Source organism: Phascolarctos cinereus, unplaced genomic scaffold, assembly GCF_003287225.1.
Source record: "Phascolarctos cinereus isolate Bilbo 61053 unplaced genomic scaffold, phaCin_HiC Scaffold_5;HRSCAF=322, whole genome shotgun sequence".
In the NCBI taxonomy this organism is placed as follows: Eukaryota; Metazoa; Chordata; class Mammalia; order Diprotodontia; family Phascolarctidae; genus Phascolarctos; species Phascolarctos cinereus.
In genome coordinates this window covers 389,219,484-389,239,507 of record NW_027555958.1, presented here as the reverse complement: position 1 = coordinate 389,239,507, position 20,024 = coordinate 389,219,484, and positions in this window count along the sequence as shown.

Below are 20,024 nucleotides of genomic sequence, written 5' to 3'. Positions count from 1 at the left end.
CTGGGAAGATAATTCCTATCTGTGATCACTTTTCCCTTTACCAATTCCTTTTAAATATTATACTATAGTTTCTGGCATAGCAAGATTTAGTTGTTTTCTTGTACACACTTATTGTACAATGAGTATGAATACTGCTTGCATTAAAATAACAGAACAAAACAAAACAAAAAAGCAAAACCAACCAAACAAACAAAAAACAGACTAGCCAGGACTTTTTGCTGAGTTGCCAAGATAGATCTTTTTGTGCCTTCTGAAGTGAGACTCCTTGGTCCAGCAGAAATGAGCAATTGAACAGTATCCTTCAAAGAAACCTCCAAATCTTAGATTCCCACTTACTCTCAAAACTTATTCAGCTAACCTTTATCTCTTAAAATAACTGTTTTGGTTGGCGTGTCTTTCTTCTTTTCTGATCAATTTTATCAGGTGTGAGTAACTAAGAGGCTAGTCTTGATTTTCAGAAAGCCATAGTTACCACAATAATAGTTGATCATCTATGGTCCCTGAGAGGACTTGAGAGGCATAATGTACTTTGTGTACCATAAGGTCAATGTGTCTTTAATCACCGTGTTCTAAGTTATCTTTTCTGACTTCTGTATTAAATTGTAAACTTTTTTTTTTACTTTCCTCATGGGCTGGATATAGCAACTTGCTGTCCAGTTCCTTAGAACTCTATATATGGATAAAGTGATTTTCCAGTGTCCTCAAGCATTTACACACCATAACAGATGGACTTTCCATTTTAAACTTTTGCAACAAATCAAATGCCCAGTGAGGCATTCTACCTGCTGTCCCGCCTTTTTGACTTCTGATATCTGTCACTTTTATAGTATTTTATAGCATGTGACAGTCAGGATTAGATTTTTCAATTGAATTCAGTTCAACAAATATCTCTAAAATGCCAACCATGTTGTCACATTACTAGTGGTGGCATGGGATACTATAACATCCTACAATACTGGAAGTAAAAAAGAAAAATGGAGACATCCATATCCTCTAAGACAGTGGTCTCCAAATTGGGGAACAATGTATATGTGGGGGGGAGGGGTATTACCCCATACATATGGCTTGACCTTAAGGGATGTGTGACCAACCATTAACACAATAGGAAAATGAATCACATTCACTTTCACTGTTGTAATGAATTACAAATGTTGTCTCCAATCAATACACTTTACCTATTTTACCCTAATGTTCTTTATTTTTTTTCCTCTTATTTCTATGTAAGCCCCAAATCTGCCTCCTTTTAAGTTCAGTCTTGGACCTTCTGGGCACTTATAGCCCAATTCTGACCCACCCAAGCACAGCAATGGCTGCACAGATGCAACAGCGAAAATCCCTTGCCCGTAATCCCCTATATATCCACCAGGGGAAAAAACATAAAAAACAAAAAAAAATTAAAAAAACCTAATGACATGAATGCAAAATCAAAAATCTGTAGAGACTATGTTCTAGAGAGTACATTGGATAGTATTTCTAGATTATGTACTCCTCAGTAGCAACAGCATCTCCTGAGAATAATAGCAACTTCCTAAAGCAGAAATTTGCTGAAGGGATGCAATTGCATTCATCTCTATCTTCATCTGTTAGCATGGCCCCAGACCTGTGATCATACCTTAGTGGCACAGCAGTGGCAGCAATGACTAAAAAAACACTCTTCCACTCTATTTTCCTGTATTGGGCAGTTCTGTTTTCTGTAGTAGGAGCAATATCCTAACCTCTTCTGCCATGCCAGTTAGTATAGTTTTGCATTAAATGGCATTGAGATATTCTTCTGGACTCAGCCAACTATGAACTCAGACTGTTCATGACATTTCCTCTTACCTGAGTACAAAGCAGCCACAAGGAACAGCTGGGAGCTTTCAGATGTTTGCTTGGTGGATCAAGATTAGATTCATTCATATGAAGCCATTGTTCTTGTTGAATATTCTTCTCCTTGTATTCCAATATCAATCCTAAACATTAAAGAGACTGATCAGAGACAGGCTCACTACAGAACACCTTCCTTCTAAAGAAAAGTCAGAACTTTCAGAACTTAATATTAAAATAGCAGATTTTAGCATAAATTTCCATATATCCCTTCACCCAAATCATGGCAGGATAGAGTCTTACAAACAATCTACAACAAGTCCATCATCATAAAGATAAGACTCAGAGGAATTATATATAATTATCCCTTCCACATCACAGAGGTTAGGGGCATGGTACCCCTGTGATCTGGAAAATCCTCATAAAAAATTTTGGCCCTCCCTTTGTACAAGAGAAATCTGGATTTTTTCTTTTTCTTTTATAGCGGTATTTACAGTATCTTATTGTAAAATTTGGGCTAAGTGTTTGGTCATAGGCTCTGTGTTGTGTGCCGGCCTTCACATGTTGTCTACAGCTTCTGCAAAATTCACCCCAAATTCCCATTCGATTTCTTATGCTTACCTGTAATATACCGAAACAGAGACTAGAAAAGTCATGATGTGGGAGAGATAACTGTACCTTGTTCAAGGTCACACAAGTAGGAAGTGAAAGAGCCAGATATTGAAGTCAATTCTTCTGACCCCCAAATCCAGGACTAGTTCCATTTTACTGGCACATAGCAAGCATTACACTAATGCCAATTCCTTTTCTCCATTTCTCCACCAAAGAATCATCCCTGGTAAAAATGGCAGGAACCAACAATCCACAATGACATTTGTACCATTTTATCAAATAAAGTTCCCTGAATATAAAAACTAAGTGTAGAATGTCCCTTTTTGAAAAACAAATGAGACTATTTTGTACTCAAGGATAATTTTCTGTAAAGTTGAGCATAATCCAACAGGAAAACAAATGGAATTTTAGGGGAGCATTAGGGGAATTTCTAGGCAGGTAGGTGGTACAGTAGATAGAGTGTTGGGCCTGGAGTCAGGAAGACTCATCTTCATCAAGTGAAATATAGCTTTAGACACTTACTAGCTGTTACTTAACTGGCAAGTCATTTAACTGTTTGCCTCAGTTTGCCATCTGTAAAGTGAGCTGAAGCAGGAAATGACAAAACACTCTAATATATCTGCCAAGAAAAGCCTAAATTGGGGTCACAATGACTTGGACACAATTTAACAACAGGGGGAATTTCTAAGCAGAACTAAGATTGAATAGAATCTTTTTTAATCCAAACACAACAGACAGAATTAATTTTAAGAAGATAAATTAATCAAATAACTTGAAATGTCTAAGTGCTGATTTAACAAGGGTTATTACCTCATTTGCTCCTCACAACCAGCCTGGGTGGTAAATCCCATGATTATTCACATTTTAAAGATGAAGAAACTGAGGCAAAGAAGTTAAGTAACATGCCCAGGGTCACAGGGCTGGTAAGTGTCTGAGGCAAGATTTGAACTTAGACTTTCCTGACTCCAGGCCTAGGCACTTTATTCACTGTACCACCTAACTGTCTTAATACTTTGTAACTTGTTTTATTAAGCTCAGATTTTACTCTGTAAATGATTTTATTCTATAAGCATATTTTGCAATACTCTCAGAAAATATTATTTTGGCATTTCCTGCAAGGTTTGTCTGTTATACTTGAGAAGCTATACTAGCCGACCTTGTCCCATCTTTTTTTAAAAAAAGAGAAAAAAGATGATCTTATCCAGTAGTGGGGAACCTCTGGCCTTGAGACCACATGTAGCCCTCTAGATCCTCAAGTGCAGCCCTTATTCTGTGAAATTTGGATTCAGTGAACGAGCCACATTGAAGAACCTAGAGAGCCATGTGTGGCCTCAAGGCTGCCAGTTCCCCACCTCTGGTCTTGTCTAATCTCCCAGTTGCCAGTAAGTCTAGATACCTGGGTCTTTATCTGTATCCAAAATATGCAGCTGACACTCATAAAATCCCAGGGGCTCCTTTCTGTTGTCCGTTCCTTATTCCTGTCAAAAATTCCAGGTCAGGTCAAGGTGATTGCACCTGAGGTACAGGCCATGGTCCGTCCAGTATCACCCATCCTAAGAACTTGCTGAGAGATTGGTCCTGAAATTCAAGAATTTCTTGCTTCTCCACAGGCATTCCTCACTCCTCTCACTCCTGTTCTCCTTTGATTTTCTTACATTCAAATGTGTCCTTGAACTTTTAAAACATATCCATCAGATCTAGCAGACAATCTGGAGAAAGATGTTGCACCATTCTTCCTTAGAGTTCTTCATTTAACTCTTGCTTAGATTTATTTTAGCATCATCTCTCGCTGGTGCCACATTGACTTTATTTTTTTTGTCATGGCTTATAGATATAGATGTGCATTAGTATCGATCTCTGCCTAAAACATAGCATTGAAACTAGAGTATCCATTTCTTGTGAGTATGACCAAACAATAAAATATACTGTGAATCCCCTTGCAAAGTGATACCTCTCTCTCTCCAGGGCACCATTAAGGGAAATGCAGCCCCTTCCAATTTTTTTTTTAATATTTAATGATATCCTAATCTGATATGCTAAGAGAAAAAAAATTTAAAAAAAGGAAAAAAAGTATAGGATTGAGTAAGAAAATATAACTGAACATTCTCAGACATGACCAATGCATATTCTTTGTTGACTCCAGCAAATGTCTCGGGCAGCAATCACAGTCTCCTTTGGGAATGGTGACCACTTCTGGGTGAAATGCTGGGCATTGACTTTCTGAGTGAGGGTCTATACTTGCTAGAATAGCTCCTCTATGTTATATATTGCCCCTATGAAAACATCCAATGTTTCAGGAGAAGGGGCACCCTTCTAGTCATGAATCTGCTAACGTATCTGTCATTTGTCTAAGGTCTGATGCTCAGTGCTTTTTCCCTAGGGAATATACTTATTGGGCTCAATTCACAGACTCAGCTCTGGGCTAGATCTGAAACATAGTTTTATAAGAACTTCTTGCTACAATTGTCCTACAGGGTATAGGAAAATTCTGGGGCTCTTCAAAATATATCAGTAGAGGGGCAGCTAGGTGGCGTAGTGGATAGAGCTCCAGCCTTGGAGTGAGGAGGACCTGAGTTCAAATCCGGCCTCAAACACTTGATACTTAATAGCTATGTGACCCTGAGCAAGTCATTTAACCCCAATTGCCTCACCAAAAAGCAAAAACAAACAAAAAGAAATTATATACACACACACACACACACACACACATATATATATGTATATATATATACATATGTATATATATGTATATATATATATACATATATATACATATCATATATATACACATATATATACACATATATATGTATATATATACATATATATACATATATATGTATATATATATATATATATACATATATATACATATCATATATATATACACATATATATAAAATCAGTAGAAGTACAAAAACAAAAAGTGTAAAAACAAATAAAAACTATATATATATGTGTGTGTATATATGTACGTATATATATATATATATATAAAATGTATGTATGTATGTATCTACCTATATATATATCTCTGTATGTCTGTATGTATCTATCTATATCTATATCTATGTCTATATCTATATCTATATCTATATGTATGTATGTATGTATCAGTGGAAGTGTAAGACCAGCCTTTATACCATTCATCTGTTCCTGGGGAGCCCCTGACATGTTGCATTCTGCACCTGATGTCACTTACCTTGGTGTCCTTCTGCCTTTACATCTTAAAGGATCCCATTCTCTCTATTGCACTGGCAGCCTATCAGCCTGGGCTTCTGAAAAATGCCTTAATGCTTCAAGAAGCAATGGTATAACTTCTACAATCTAAACTGTATTTTTTCAGTTATAAAAATAATATGAGCCTTCCTTTATTTTTCAGCAGCCTTTCAGAATCCTTGAGGTGTTTACATGTACCCTCATTCTGATTTGTCCTTTGCACTCTTCTGACATCAGAACTTACATAAAATTAAACAGAGAATGAGCTGAGAAGTATGGATGAAATAAAAATTGAGAACTGATCTCTTGAAAATAAATGCCTTTGTTTGCTTCATGGACAAAACACTGAATATTTTAAATGACAAAAATGAAGGTCTATTGATCCCACCACTGGAATTCTAATAAAGAAGGCCAGAGATTTACTCAGCATTTAGACTGAGATGTGCAGGCAGAAAGGGTGTCAAGCAGCGATAAAACATTATAATCGTAGAGCACTTTGAATTTACGAAGACTTGAAGTTTCCTACTGAAAACTCCAATTAACAGAGCTTTTTATGGGAAGAATTCAATACCTCCTGGGCTTGTTCCTTTAAACTAACTGGAGTGGAGTACTGACCTCTTGTTAAGGGCCAAGGTCCTGAACAAGGAGGATGAGAGAAAACTGTACTGAGATAAATACAAGAAGGGAGCAAAAGGGAAATTAAATAGATGGGCAGAAGGAAGATGGAATATGAAAAAGTTGCAGGGGAGGGGAGGGAAGGGATATGAAAGAAAAGAAAAAAAGTACCAATATCACTAGAAAGAAGACAGCTATGGCCAAGAAAAGTGGGAAAAAGAAAAAGAGAAAACATGCACTTGGTACTTTTTAATTTTAATTTATTTTATTGGGATACAAATGATCACTTTGATTTGATACTTGTTTGTTTTCAAAAAGAAGAAGACTAATTTGTGCCTCATGGGCAGAGCCCAAATGCACCTAGTTTGTCTGATATATTCTTAAAACTAAAGAAAATTGTACTTTCAAATTAATCCATAGACTTTTTTCATCTTAAGGAGTTCTTATTCTTGAGTGGTTTAAGGACCTTCCCCCAAACCCCCTAAACCCTCATTCTATGATAAGACCACTAATCTTCAAAACACCAAATTAATTTGAGAGTCAGGCAAGAGGATTTATATTCTTATCTCCTATGTGAGAATGAAAAAAAAAAGCACTTATAACAGTACTATTCATGTAAACTCTGGTCATAAACTTCCTGCCAAGTTAACTATTTAAATATATGTCACTCAATATTTGTGAATTATTTTCAAATAAATGCCACAGATGAGGTAGGAACAATGTTCAAAGATATAAAAACAGCTTTAATAACATTTCAAAAGATACAAGTGAACAAGGCCTGGATTCCCTGAGTCAGAGCATGATATGAAGAAAAAATGTCATCCTTGATTGTTCACCTTCCCCCATGATCCCAAACAGGTGACAAGTCTTGCCTTTTTTCATTTTAAGTTTTCAATTACTAACCATTTTTATTAATCTGCCCCTCATACTATGCTACCATCCCCACTAAGTGAAGTGAAAAAAAATCCCATAAAATAAAGCTCTCAGTGCATACATGTACAATCTAGCAAAACAAGTTCTTAAACTAATCATTTCCCCAAAATGTATGTCTCTTCGTTAATTTTAATTTCATTACTACTCTGTCAGAAGCTGTCATGTTTCATTTTCATTCTTTGGAACTTGTATTTTATCATTGCATTGGTCAGAGTTCTAAAGTCTTCCAATATTGTCTTCTTTTTATCTATAATGCTTTCCTTATGTAGATTGTTTTCTTAGTTCTGCTCACTTCACACTTCATCAGTTCACAGTGGCATTCCCAGTTTCCTCTGAAATTGTACATTTCTTTCACTTCTTATGACACAAATATATTCTGATGCATTAACATACCATTATTTGGTTAGTCATGCATCCCTTTAGTTTCCAAATTTTGATAATCAAAAAAGAACTAATATGTAAGTAACACATAGAAACTTTTCTTCTTTCTTTGATTTCTTTTCCATATGGGTCTAGCACTGATAATGCTGGGTCTACATAGCCATTCAGAGTGTGATACCTTTCTGGTCATAGCACCAAATTGCTTTCCAGAATGGTTTGATTAATTGACAGCTTAACCAACAGAACACCAGTGTATCATTTTGTTTTGTTTTCTACATAACTGCTCCAACAGCTGTAATTTTCCTTGTCATCTCTACCAGTCTAGATAGATATGAGTTGGAAGCTTAAATTTCCTTCCATTTCTCTGATTATTAGTAGTGTGGAGCATTTTCTTTTTCATATGATTGTTGACACCTTTGGTTTCTTCATCTGAAAACTACCTGTACTTATAGGCGGAATGCTTCCTAGTCTTATAAATTTGAATCAGTTCCTTATGTATCTTTCTTGTAAGACCTTTATCAAACAAGTCTTACCAATTGTACCTCTATATCTCTTACACCCATTCCTAACTTTGAAGTCACAACTCTCATTCAGACTCTTGTTACTTACATCCTAGACCTAGACTCTTGTAATAGCTTCCTGGTTGGGCTTTTAGCTTATGATTTCTCCCCCTCTCTAATCTACTCAAAATATAACTATAAAAATAATAACCCTAAAAGCACACATTGGACCGTGACAGTCCCATGGCACAGGAATATTACCAATGGCCTCTAGTATAAAATGTATTTTTTTTTTAAGTTGGCACTTAAAAGCCCTAAAGTATTGTTCCAATTTATATACATTTCCAGACTTACTGTACCTTTTCCCTTTGCATGCTCTCTATGTTGTACCCAAACTCACACACTCGTTGGTTTACTAAACTTAATATTCTAATTCTTTGACAATACACAGGCTGGTCCTTTGCATCTATAATGAGTTCTCTCTCTTTCTTTTTTCTCTATTTCTTAGATACATGGTTTCTTATAAAACACAATTTGGGTACCACCTCCTACAAGAAGCTTTTACTGATCCCTGTCATCATTATTGCACTTTCTCTCTTAAAATTATCATGTACTGTACTTGCCTATGCAAAATATAAATTTTTGTCCCCACTTAACAAAAGAATCTGAGCTACATAAGAGCAGCGACCACTTTTCATTTTGTCCGGAGTGTTCCACATAGTACAATGTAACTATGTTTTGGAGACCCTCAAAAACTATAGGCTAATCCTAGTGGCTGATTCAACACGGATCACTGATTTTTCATAGCCACATTCAGAAATTGAATCAGGAAAATCTTCATATATAGATCATGCCTAGGTTACTACAAGTATCAGTAAGAAGGGATTCCATGCACCTATACAACTAATAGGGTTAATAAATAAACAGGTTCAACAACAGTTTTTACTTCAACCCTTAAATAGAAGCTGTAAATGAACCATAAAAACCCATAAACCTACAAATGGGAACAGAAATTTCATAAAACACTCACTGTACTTCCTCTCAGACAAAACTAAAGGAAAGAAATCCATTGACATTCTGGTAAATCCTTCCCTCTGCTAAGTTGTTACTTTAACTGTTATTGTGCCTGTTTTGTTTTTTGTTTGTTTGTTTGTTTGTTTTTGTTTTTGTTTTGTCCTCATGGGTGGTCTTCTTTCTGGAAGAAGTGTAGTCCTACAGGAAATCCTAAAGATCAATAAGGGGTTGACTATGTGCTTTCAGTAATGAAGCAACAGATATGCCCACACTATTCATGGAGAAGTGTTCTTCAGACATACCAAGGTTCATCGTCCTGTATGTTCATCAAGTTGATTAGGTGCTCATCAAATTGATCAGGAAAGTCCCCTGATTATTTTCCTCTTAAAAAATGCTTGAGAAAGGTTTATCAAATGAAAGTATGAATTAATGAATATGAGGGTAAGTAAATAGAATTATCATTAATCTTAGAAACTTTGCTAACAAGTATGAATCTACACAAATAATATGTTAGTGATAACACAATTTTTCTCTAATCATGAATAATTGTAATTGTTTTGTTATTTTACCCATGTCAAAGAACATGCACAACAACTTCTTGAACATGTTTCTATTAACAATTGTGTTTCTTTTTTCTAAAGTATAAATGTAGTAATTAAACAATATAGGCTGCAAAATAAAGATAAATGGAATTTCCAAAGTAGAATTTTTATTGCTATTCCTTCAGACATACTGTATTATCATCAAGCAATACAATTCATCAAGTTATGTTGTATCTAGAGTATTCAAGAGAGTGTGATATATGCATATATATATGTGTATATAAACATATTTTTAGGAGGAATTAAATATGACAATATTTTTTCCCTTTCTTTCCAGACATTTTTATCAAATATCACCACTATTTCAACATGGAAAAGTCCATCTAAATGCTTTGCTAGAAGAGATGTTATTCTAGCTCCTCCCTTTCTAGAAGTCTTCTCTAAAATACTTGGTCAACTGAGACACACACCATATCAGCCTGTGAAGTGTCTAATGATGTGGGAGAAACCAGCCCTTGTGCTAATCCCATTATCAGAGCAGACAGTGGGCAGCTCTCAATGGGCAGCTAAAACCAAACCTTTTTGAGCTAATGAAACCTCTATAATTATTATTAGGGTACTTGAGGGAATTGGAAAGATCTATCCATGGACCTATGATAAACTATGATAAATATTTGCATAATGCCAATGTCACTGTTTACTTAGGCTATTTTATTACCATTTGATAAGAATAAACTGAACCTTTTTAAGTTAGATAATATACAGGTTGGATAATATCCAGATAAATTTCAGATGCATAAATTCTTACTAAAGTTGTCAGCTATACATGGTGAAGGCACTTCAACACTGAAATGATTAGTGGTAATATGTTGGGAAGTATCTATATGAAGGTGAGTAGATACTCAAATTCCTTTTCCGTTTATTGGTCTCTTAGTTATATGTGCTTGTTTGTGGACTGCATTGACTTTAAATTAATATGGCAAAGTCAGAAGATCTTAAATCAAAAAGTTCCCTGGTTTCTGACAAGCTATATGGCACATCTTTATTTAAAAGTTAATCCTCCCCACATACACACACATATTGGCTGTAAACTCTTTGAAGTAACATTAAATGTGCCTTTGATTTTTTAAAAGGGTAGATTGCTATAAAATAATTTATATAAAACAGTGTGAGACATTTGCAACTTTCTACATATGGGATTCAGTGAAGGAAAAGAAAAATTTGATCACTAAACAAAGCTGAAGTTGTGAAGTACCTATTACTCATGCTAATATCTACTATTTTACTTATTTCCTTCCTCCCTTACAGAAGGTATTTTTTGATAGTTTTTCATCAAAAGTAGTGCTTGATTCTTTGATAATTAACAGTAAAACATCCTTAAAAGGATTGAAGTCAGTAATTAAATTTCTTAACAATTTCCATTTGGAAATCCACATTTACATACATAATGAATCATAGTGACTATCCAATTAATGCTACTGATCCCACTTTGTGTTTAAAATCATCCAACTCACTATGTCCAAAGGGCTATCAAAATGCGCATACCCTTTGACCCAGCAATAGCACTTCTAGGGCTGTATCCCAAAGACATCATACAAATGGGAAAAGGACCCACATGTACAAAAATATTCATAGAAGCTCTATTTGTGGTGGCAAAGAGTTGGAAATTGAGAGCATGCCCATCAATTGGGGAATGGTTGAGCAAGTTGTGGTATATGAATGAAATGGAATACTATTGTGTTATAAGAAATGATGAACAGGCTGACTTCAGAAAAACCTGAAAAGTCTTGTATGGTCTGATGCTGAGTGAAGTGAGAAGAACCAAGAGAACATTGTACATGATAACAGCCACATTGTATGATGACTAATGTTGATAAACTTAACCCTTCCAAGCAATACAAGGATCTAAGACATCTCCCAAGGCCTTGTGATAGAAAATGCTACCCACACCCAAAGAAAGAACTATGGAAATTGAATTGCTATTTTTTTTTCTCTGCTGTTGAGTTTTGTTTCCTTTTTCTGATGGTTCCTCCTATCGATGTTAATTTTTTTACTTACAACATCACTAATCTGAAAATGTTTAGTAAGAATGTAAACGTGTAGCCTATATCAGATTGCGAGCTATCTTGGGAGGGTGGTGGGGAGGAAGGGGGAGAAAAATTTTAAACTCAAAAGCATATGGAAGTGATTATTGATAAATCAAAATAAATTAATAAAATAAATTTCAAAAATAAAAAATTAAAATCACCCAACTCTTATCATGAAGAACATGAAAAGAATTAACCAAAAATTTCCTATATTCAAATTATAGCTAAAAGTTATTTACAAACAATTGTGTTATTCTCCTCCCCCTCAAAAAAAAACTATAAAATTTATCTTTTTAGAACACCAAGTCTTAAATAATAATTATTATTAAATAATAATTGTGGCATTATTACTGTCATTATTATTATTATTACTTCATCAGGAACTTGGTAGTGACCTTTGTCCCACCTATTCTAAACCACTCTGCTGGATAGTTGAAAAATCCAAGTTCCTTAACTATCTGGATCATCTCACACTAGAGTAGAATTTTTAAATTAGCATATCAGGACTTATATTCCTTATTGTCAACCAGTGATACTCTCTACCCCTGAGCCAGTGGTATTAAGTTGATATCAAGCCCTAACTTCCTGAACTAAGGATCAATATCTCTGTAGACCCCATTCCAGCCTCTATATAAGTCCCTGATGTTATCAAAACTCTAGCACCACTTTCCACCTGAATATGCCACACATCACTTCCTCTGCCTTAGATTTTTCTGACTCCTTATGCACTAATTAAAACTGCTTGTTTCACCTGTTCTTACAAAAACTGCTTTGTAAGAAACATCTTTTTTCTTTTGTCACTGTCTCTGGGAAAGGATATATTCTATGGAGGAGAGGATGTAAACACATATACACACATATGTATATACACACATATATCTACACTATATATACATGAATTTGTAAGATTTTTGACATAAAAACTATCAACTTTTTTGGGGGGAGCAAGAGGAATAAATAAAATACTGGATATGGACATGAGTAATAGTTACTCTACAAACTCAACTTTGTTTAACAGTTTGTTTTTTTTGCTTCACTGAGTATCATATGTAGAATGTTGCTAATGTGTTATTTATATGTATCTATGTATTGTTCTACAAAATGCATGCATACATGTATATATATTATATATATATATGTTATACATAAGGTGTGTGCAAATATGTATCTGCAGAATTGTGAGACACACATGACCATCACCTATTGATGGTATATGTCACATCTCTGAGTGAATAAACTAAAGTTTACTTGTCTGTCCATATCTTCTGCTGGCTTATATGGATAGTAGGTACTAAGAACCCTGACAATTCTTACAACAATATTGAAGGCCTTTTTAAACTTTTCATAGCTTCAGAATTTATATTATTTTAAGAATAATTACAGACATGGACAGTAATGGACTAGAGATAGGAGCAAGTGAGTGTGAGTATGATACTTCAAGAAGCAGAATGACCAAGATTAACACAAGTATATAATGAAGAGGAAATCAAGTAAAGTCTCTTCAAGTTGACCACCCTACTCTTGGTTTGATTGTGTTTTCTTTGATTTTCCTTACCTTTGATTTCTCACAGTTACTGGCTTCTACTCCTACCATCTCAGGAAATCTCAACATACTCAATATAACCTGTACTTCCCAAACTCCCCTTTCTGATACTTAGCAGAGCAATTATCTTCTTTGATAATGACTGACCTTTAGCCATTCTTAAGAGTGATTTTTGTTACTTATTGAGACTACTGAGAGTTTTTTTAATGATTAGAATAAATGTTCAATTTTACATTTAATCCAGTGAGGATATAAGTCAAATTATAGGAATTTGCATTATAAATTCAAAAATGTGTCTATTTCATCAAATTAGGTAAACTTTTAATACAACTGAGCCAAAGGCCTTGATTGAAAATCCACTTGATAATTAAGTGAAATATTAAACAAAAAGATCATAAGAAATAGTTTCCATTAAAGACTTTTAAAAAGTATTTCTGAAAATTTAAAACAAGCTGAGATTATTCAAAGTAGAATTTGTCATTGTATTCAAGATCCTACCACAGTGAAATGTTGTTAAGATTTGGCCATTTCTTAGAAATCACCAGGTGGAAAATCTAGCTTTCAGATTTTTTTTTTTTAATCCTCTCTCCAGTAGAAGCCAGGAACATTGGTGGAGTAAAACAAAGAAAACCCATTCAATATGCTGTTATTTCTTCATTTTGGAAGAGAATCAATGACATAATGAGTGATGTCTTGACTTGTGCATTAATTGGATTTAGGCAATTAGAAGTGAGGAAGAGTTTTGCAAAGTCTTCAGCCTCACTCTGCCTTCCAGAGTCATTGAAGTCCAGTGGCAGGAGGAAAGTCAAGATAACTGGTGATAGAGTGGTGATCCAGGATGCAGTGGATGAGTATGGCATTTTTGATGTCTGACCAAGCTCTCAGTTCTCCACAGGGCTTGTTTCAGCTACCTTCATGGCCATTTGAAACAATTGTTCTCACCAGTTCATTCCACCTGGGAAAATTTTCATGTACTTGGAGTAAACATCTCCCTAACTCAATGACCTGTGTGAGGCTTGGTGGTTGCCTTAAGCTTTGGTTTAGCCAAGACCTTTTTTTGTTTGTTTGTTTGTTTTGTTTTAACTGGGGATGAGACCATTGTACATACTTTTTCTTCTTGGAGCAGTGGGTGAGAGTCGGGTAACATATGAACACCAAAAGTGGATGAGCAACCAGAAAAGGGCTCAGCAAACCCTCATACTGGAAGTTCTAATCATCCCTGACTCCACACACCACTCATTCATATAATTGAGAAGCCAGTCTCATATGTCTTTAAATGACTCTTTTAACCATAATAGATACAAATTTCTATAGAATATTTTATATAGATGACCCTTCAGGTCTGACCAGATTCTGTAATTCCATGGAATGATTTCTAGAGAGTTAAATTTGAAAATCAGCAGGCTATGATCATATTCAATTTTATCATTGACTAACATTTAAGAGACAGTCTTTTCTTTGTCATGTTCCTTTACTCTGTGGATTTCCGTGTATCTCTACTACGTAGTTATATGTGAATGCAAAGAAGGTCAAATTTGTAAAGGTGATACCAACTTTTTGTGTTTTCATCAAGGGCAGTATTTGCATAAATACACATAAGAATCCCTATACATGTTTACATGATCAAAGGCATGCAGATTAAGCACTTGAATAGCTCTTTGAAAAAAAAAAGTACGTGTTTGTAATTCCTTTAGGATTTTTTTAAAAGTTCTATTCAATGTAAGCCTATAGCAATTAGGATACTAGTAGAATATTCACATGGTAACAAGAGGGCTAAACCTAAAAGCATTTTGCTTGTCACTTCAATTTAGTAATTGGACTTTAGGTAAATGCCAAAAGTTCGCTTAAAAAAAAGGTTTTAAACAATAAAAATAACAATATTTGCCATTTTTCACAGTATCATTACAAAATCACAGTCACTGTATCACAGTACAAATTTAATTGAGCAAATAATTTTGCATTATTTGTAGTTGGAGGATTGCTCATTCTGGTTAATTAAATATTCTTGTTAATATTGTCTATAAACAGATTTTCAATTTTTAAAAAACAATTGCTCATTTAAAAATGATGCCTTTACCACTAAGACTCTCTGGGAGATGATTTATTTATTTGAAGACACAAAAATGACCTAGAAGGATTTTATATATGTACAAAAATTTAGCCTTAGAGTATTATTTCTCTGAAAAATATTCAATGCAAATCAACACTTAGTAGAAAGTTGTAAGATAAATTTCACTATGCATGTATGTATATAGGTCCATGAGGTCATACATATGAGATATGTAGATGGAAAGATAGATAGACAGACAGAGAGATGATAAATAGCACATATTTCTACTTTTTGTGCAGTGATTAGAAAATTTTCGTCATTTTTAAAGCTGAAAGAATTTTCTCAATTCTAGTACTGTGGTTAACTAACTAGATGACCTTTGACCAGTTTTTAAAACTATTTGGGCTTGATTCCACTATATTTAAAACAGCAAGATTTTTTTAAAAATGGGGCAGATATGATCATCACAAAGTAGCTTTAAAGATATATAAGGACAGATTTCACCTTCCCAAGAGATGGGCACATGGGCATCAAGTGTCGATATAAGTATTGTGCCTCATGGAAGGACCCAGGGTGGAACCAGAACTGGAGACCTATGGCCAACTGAGAGAACTTCTGCCAGCCAGAGGTGGTGTTGCCAAAAATGCTAGAACAGTTAGACCAAACAATGGAATTGTTACATACTAATCTAGGAATGAAGCCTAGTTAAAAATCTTTGTATTCATAATAGAACTAAAACAAATGTCTGAATAAATGAACTGAACTTTCCTTGGATACTAAAAGGTAATAGTGAGAAATGTTCATTTTGAACTGTGGTGCTATCTGATAAAACTTACTTTTTTACCTTGATATAGCATAATAGACCCTGGGGATCTATAAACAAAAATTAAAACATTTCTTCCCCTCTCAAGGAGCTTACATTCTACTGGTGAGGGTTTGAAAATAAATAAATAAATCACATAATTAAATTGAGTATTAAGTAACCTAGACTTAGTATTTACATGATGACAAAAATAACCTATTTAAAACAGTAGCTTAAAGAGGAAATTTGGAAAATATATATATTTCTTAATTTGTATGAAAGATAATTACAATACAGGTACAATATTTTAAAATGTATGGGATTCAGTTGAAATAGTAGTCAAAAACATTCAATTGTGATCAATGCTACGGAAAAGAAAGAGAAATTAATTAATTAATTTACTTTTCATCTTTAAAAGGAAGCCTAGAAAAGGAACAAAGATACAAATGAACAGAAAATAGCAGAAGAAAAATAACAAGGATCACAGCAGGGTTCAATGCAATTTAAAATAAGAAAACAATTGAAAAAGCAAAGTTCTATTTTTAAGGCTAACAAAATTGATAAACAATAAGTTTAATAGCAAAACAAAAGAAAGAAAAAGAAATCAGACCCAAAGGATCAAAAGAGATCATGAGGCAAAAAAAGGCAAGAAAATAATGAAGGATTAATAAACATAACCCTATGCAATATATTTGAAAATCTAAAAGATATGTGTAATTGTCCATAACTGCAGAAAATCCAAAAAATAACTAAACTAGGTCAAGGTTAAGCTATAAATTCCTTTAAAACAAATAAATTATAAGAGAAAGGACTTTGGCATGGGTCCTCAGGACCACCAACATCACCATTACTACTACTATGCTACTAATAATAATGATAATGAAAATAATAATTACTACCAACACCTAAAATTTATATAGCACTCTAAATTTTGCCACGCGCTTTACAAATATTCTAATTTGGTCCTCATGACACTGTGAGTTAAGTACAATTATTAATTATCCCCATTTTACGATGAAGAAACTAAGTCACAAAAAGTTTTGTTGCTGCTGCTGTTGTTTTGATGATGTCAAAAACACACAGCATGGAAGTATATGAGGTGGGATTCTAAATTTCCTTGCTCCATGTCAAATGCTCTCTCCATTATGTCACTTAGCTGCCTTACCAGTAATCTATCCAATAGATCTAACTGAATATGGCTGATATAATGGGGAGTTGGGCATGCCCAGACCACCTAAAATGGCATCACTAACATGGAAGACCTGTTTCTTGGAGACAGGAAGACTAGCACATGTGTGGATCTATCATATGGTTCAAAGCAGTCTGTCCCCTCCCTTCCTTTCTCCTCTCCTCTTTCCAGAAGTGGTACCATGCCCTTACCTGAGGATGCTTTGCCCAAAGTAAGGTGAATTTTGATGGTTGTTATCTTAAGGTTACTGGTTAGATTTCTTTCTTTAAAATCATGCTTTAAACTCAATCCACTCTGGCTGTCGTTGATTGACCAGCAATAGGTCCCTGTTCAAGCACCATTTAATGGATATTGTTTAGGCCCTGATGGTTCAGAATGAAGTTAAGTAGTAATTGTTTCTCTTTCATCCAGAAACCCTGAGGATCTTCTCCTCCTAGTTTAATTTATTATTATTATTATTATTATTGTTGTTGTTGTTGTTGTTGTTGTTGTTATTATTATTATTAAAGGAGCCATTCCTTGGATTACTTCTTAAAGAGCCCAAATCACCAAATGGGCATTGCCTCAGTCAAAGGGAGTCATCAGAAAGACCTTAGCTTAAAAAGGGCAAGGCCTCCCACTGAGTTCTGGACCATTTCTAGTTGTCCTGATCTATATCTGGCCACTGGACCTAGGTGGCTCATCGGGGGGAAATGAGGCTGGTGACTTTTCTTAGCCCTCCCTCCCTTAAATCCAGTTCATTTACTGCAAATCATTGCATCATCTTCCTAATGTCATGGTCCTTTTTGAGAATAAAGTACAGGGGCAGCTAGGTGGTGCCATGAATAGAGCACTGACCCTGCAATTGGGAGGAGCTGAGTTCAAATCTAGCCTCAGAGACATAACACTTACTGGCTGTGTGACTCTGGGCAAGTCACTAAACCCCAATTGCCAGAGGGAGAGACAAAAAGAGAGAGAGAATGAAGGACAAACTGCACACATATTGCTATAATTGGCTATGTGTTTAACACTACTTCATATAAACCAGTGGGTCAAGTAACCAACAATATAGAGGACTAAATGCCCTCTCTAATCATCACTATCTCTAAAACCTCTCAAAAACAGAAATATTGCTCAAGAGATTAACCAATATCAGTTCTTTCCCTGGTCTCGGAAACAAAGAACTCTAAGTAGGTAAAAATAGATCTACAGCTGAGAAGTCTATCATTTAACATTCCCTTCTGTATAAAAGAACCATATTCTGGAAGGCCTGCACAAGCTCATCTATAGGTTTGCGGGTTGCAATAGAACTCAACTCTGCACCCTATCCACTCTGTCCTGGTTCATTGGAAATTTATTGACAGCAGTATTCTGTGCAACAACAGAACTAATGTAGGAATCTAAGGAATAGAAATAACTGTGGCAGAATACCAGTGTGTGTGTGTGTGTTGGTTCACTAGGCCTATAGCAAAAGTGTCCACATCTTGCTAGAAGCAATTATGTCTTCTTAAGGAGTCACTTAGGGCAGAGACAAAGGATGGTGAGGAAAAAAATCCTTCAGAAAAGGAGAAGACTAACAAACCTCCTTTCAGATCCAAACCCCAAAATAACTATCATCAAAGAAGAAGGAATCATAGAGTAAGCAATAGGGGAATGTGGCCACAGAAAAGACTGAGATTAACACAGGCCTCAGGAGGAGGAAAACTCAGTTAAAGACACTGAGCACAAACAGATAAATTAATAGGAAAGATATTAATTGCTGAAAGGAATATAGCCTCCAGATCAACTAAATTTGTCTAAAAATATATTAATATATTAATAAATGTTATAAGACACAGAAAAATGAATCAGTACTTGTTGGAGAAGAGGGCACTAAAGATGCCCAACAGAGTATGGAACTACAGTGAGGTATCTTTAATATTTGAAATGAGAAGTAATGATTATCAAAGCAGAATTCAGGGTCTATACAAGAAAACTAATCTTCAGAAGAGATAGAACTTGATGGCGACAAAACCTTATGAAAGAAATAACACAGAGAACAGCCAATCAAGAAGACAAACACATACAAATAAAGCTCAATCCAGAAGAAGAGGAACAACAAGCAGTACTGTTAAAAGAAGACAATCTTCATGGAAAGAAGCCATACTTTTTATTGAAGGCAGTATACGTAAAGAAAACTTAAAGATCATGGGTGTCCCAAACAAACACAAGTGAAACCAGCTCAAAATTATAATGCAACAAATAATAGAAGAAAACTTTAAACAGAATTTCTGAACACAGAAAAAAAAAGTACCAATTGAAAGAACCCACGGATCACCTTCAGAAAAACCTTATGCAGCAAAGTCTGAGACAAACAGTGCTTAATATTGACGATTCTACTAACAAACAACAAATTCTGCAAGCAGACAGGAGAAATAAAATTAAATGTAAAATATAGGAAATTCCAGTAACACAAGACTATTCTGGACCCTAGAAGAAACCAGCTAATGTGTTCCAAAGAAGAAAGGAGCTCAAGATACAAAGTCTGGTGATAAACCCTGAAAAATCAGAACATAAGCATTAATGAAAAAAAGATGGACACCATTTTTTAAATATACATTTAAAGTATTCTTAAAAAGAAAACCAGAGCTGAACAAATTGTTTGTTTTGCATGTACCCAAACAACAGAATTAAAAGAAAGATAAACAAATGTAGCAAGCAAGGATAATACAGATAATAAAATAAATTAACCCAGAAAGAAAAATAGGGTGAA